Source organism: Populus euphratica, unplaced genomic scaffold (genome assembly GCF_000495115.2).
Source record: "Populus euphratica unplaced genomic scaffold, PopEup_1.0 scaffold1245.1, whole genome shotgun sequence".
Classification (NCBI taxonomy): Eukaryota; Viridiplantae; Streptophyta; class Magnoliopsida; order Malpighiales; family Salicaceae; genus Populus; species Populus euphratica.
In genome coordinates, this window is record NW_011501111.1 from 25635 (window position 1) to 29522 (window position 3888).

Genomic DNA, 3888 nt, shown 5'->3' on the forward strand with positions numbered 1-3888 from the left:
TAGACATAATGAAAGAAAGCAAAATAGATAAACAAATTTGTAGTATTAGAAAAGACAAGCCTAATGATTGTGCATCAAAAGTGTCATTAAGTCTCTTATTTTACATATGTATTTATTGTTTTTATTTGATTGTTTTTATAATAATTGATGTGTTTTTTAGTAATGAAGTTTGTTTTAATGTTTTGATAGGTTTTTGGAGCTTAAATGAATTAAATCAGAAAATTTAACATCGGAATTCAGAACAAAGAATTGAAGAGACATTTAGTTGAAGATTGAAGCAAATCTTGGTTCAAATAAGTGCTCCAAATTTGTCCCAAAAATCAATTCTATTCCAATTCTAGAAAAGAATATCATATGATTTATTTCAAGCCCAAACTTGCCTTATGTTGTGTGCAAACTTCAACCATTAAACACTCAAGGTTTCAATGTCAATCTTAGCCCAAATAATAAGTACATTTGTATACTTATTTGATGCTCAAATTCAGCCCAAAATCAGCTTCAAATCAGCCCTAAATCAACCCCAAATCAACCCAAACACAATCCATGATCTTACATGTCCACACAACAAATAACAATTGATTTATTTTGGGTAATCCATTGATCCAAGAAGGCAAGCACATGGATGGAAATCTGGAGGGGATATTTTAACATTATTTTGGGTCAAAAAGAAGAAGGAGACACCTCATAAATGAGGAAGAAAAACGTGCACCAAAGTAGTTGTAAAGCTGTCTTGATTTGATTTTTCAGAACACCTTTCGGTGTTTTGCGCATAACGTTTGACTCAGGTGCCCAAATGAGCTTTTCTTTAATGATCTGGAAAGGTGACAGAATTGCTTATAAATATGTCTCTAATAGACTTCTCTAAAAAAAGCTTCTAAGAGGGTCGAATTGCTGTCCAAAGTTAGAGTCAGATTTGTGTCCGAATTTTTTCTGAAATTGTATTGTGTTCTTCTTTCTAGATTTCGGTTCTTTGGTTTGTAAAACTTATTATTTCAGTTGGATTCAAGTTTTTTCATGTTTATTGAAGTGTTCTTATATATAATCATGGTTGGCTAAACTCTTTCTTGGATCCAAATCAAGGATAATGGTGATTGAGGTGAGTTCTTTAGGATATGAATGAATCTTAATGTTTATCTTCTTATTTTCTTCATGAATGATTTATTATTGTAAAGAAATTTTAGAAATCATTTAGGTAATGTTATAATCTTTAATTTTTATGCACAAACTTTAGTTTTGGTATAGAGATTGCTTGATTCAATGTCTTACTTAATATAAAAGTACTTGTTCATTCTTAAGCAATAATCAATCTTCATCTTTCTAATCTTCATTGTAATATCTTCCGATCTAATATCACCATCGTTGATATTAGGTTGAGTTATCTTATATATGTTGAAGAAATCACCAATACATCACCATTAAAATTGATTTGGACCAAGACTTACTTTTCTTGTCATTTAAAATCTATTTAATGTTGAAGAAATCATCAATACATCACCATTAAAATTGATTTGGACCAAGACTTACTTTTTCTTGTCATTTAAAATCTATTTACATTTTTTTTTATCTTTAAAAACAAATCCATCAATTATTTTCAACCAAGTTATTGTTCATTTAATTTCTCTTGAGTTTTTTTTGTTACTTAGCTTAATTTCCAGATCTAGCTCTCTGTGGATATGACCTCGATCTTACCGAGTTAATTGCTACATCGCACACTCGTGCACTTGCGAGTTAAAACAAGCCGATCATAAAAAGCGATCAAGCAATTTTGGCGCCGTTGCCGGGGAGCTAGCAAGCAAAGGTAACAAATTTAGATTTGATTATTGGAAAACTAAAAAAAAATCATATAAAAAAAATTTAATTGGCTGGTTTTAACGCCTAAAAAAAAAATTAAAAAACAAATCAAGTGGCTGGTTTTACCGCCTAAAACAAATTTGACCTTAACGTTTCGGATATTGGATTGTGGACTGGACTATTAATTGTTGGATTTTGGTTGGTTCAACCATTTTTCTTTTATTGTCTATTCTTATTAGTTGCTAATATTTTTCTTGTTTATTTCATTTTATTTGGTTGATATTGTTTTTATTTATTGTCTAAAGTGCTTGGCCGGTATTACCGCCGTTTTATTCATGCTTGTTATAATTATCTTTTAATGTTTATTATTGTTATTTTTCTTATATTTATTGTCTAAAGTGCTTGGCCGGTATTACCGCCTTTTTATTCAAGCTTGTTATAATTATCTTTTAATGTTTATTGTTATTAATAGTGCTTATTAGTTGGAGAGTGAATTTTTTAATTTGTTGTATTTTTATTTTTGAGCTATTACTTTTATTTGCAATTTTTTTTCTTTTCTTTCCTTTCTTTTCATATTCATATAATTGTTATATTATTATTATTATTATTATTATTATTTTATCATGACTAATGTTGAAGATGTAGAGGGTGAAGGGAGTGTTCAAGGTAATGGACCTCCACAATTCAATGATCAACCTAATTTTCGAACTCTTAGAGAGTATCTTCACCCGGCTAGACAAAGTATACCTTCGTGTATTATCTTACCTCTTAACCAACAAGCTTTCAATTTGAAACCGGGCATGATTCAACTTCTTCCCACATTTCATGGTATGGATTCTGAAAATCCATACATACACATTAAAGACTTTGAAGAGGTATGTAATACTTTTATTGATAGAACATGCACCAAGGAAACCATTCGGCTTAAATTGTTCCCATTCTCTCTAAAGGATAAAGCCAAGCTTTGGCTAAACTCCTTGCGTCCTAGGTCTATAGGTACATGGAGAGAAATGCAAGCTGAATTTTTGAAAAAATACTTCCCCACTCATAGGACAGCAGCTTTACAACGTCAAATGATGAATTTTTCTTGTAGTCCAAATGAGTCATTTCACCAAGCTTGGAAAAGGTTCAAAGACTTGTTAAATGCATGCCCTCATCATGGTTTTGAGATGTGGAGGTTAGTGAGTTTCTTTTATGACTCTCTTACCGCAGATTTTAAAAAGCTAGCGTCAACCATGTGTAATGGTGAGTTTTATGACAAAGAACCAAGTGAGGCCTTTGATTTTTTTGATCAATTGGCTGAAAACACAAAGTAATGGGAGACTTCTCTCCTAGTTCATGTTGAGTCTAGAAACACCATTTCTCATTCAAGTGGGAAGTTTCAATTGAAAGAGACTGATGACCTCAATGTTAGATTAGCCTCATTGGCTAGGAAGTAGAGTCTCTTGAGATTAAAAAAGTGCATGTTATAAGTGAACAACAAGAGGAAAGTTGTGTTGTTTGTGAGAGCAAAGGGCATAGGACAACTGAGTGTCCTACCATTCCAGCCTTCAAGGAAGTGCTATATGGCCAAACTTCTGATTCAAGTAATGTTAGAAAGCCATTTCCAAACCAAGTAGGCAATCCCTACTCTGAGACCTATAATCCTGGATGGAAGAACCACCCAAATTTTGGATGGAGAAATGAGGGCTCTTCAGTACCTCAAACATTTCAACCTCCACCCCAACCATTTCATGCTCCCATACATAACACATACCAACCACCTCATAAGAGATCCTTAGAGGATACTCTTCAACAATTCATGCAAACACAAGGAGGAATCAACACCCAAGTTTACAAATTCCAAGACCAAACCAATAGGACCCTAGATGACATTCGAAGTCAACTAACTAAGTTGACTCAATCACTAAGCATTCAAGAGAAGGAAAAAATCCCAGCTCAACCAATGCCCAATCCTAGAGGTCAGGTACACATGAGTGAATCCTCACCTAGTGAACCTTCAAACCATGAACACAAGCCATCACTACCCTTAGAAGTGGAAAGATTGTTGACAAAGGTGTAGGTTTTAGGATTCCTAAAGGTATTGTAGAGGAGAAA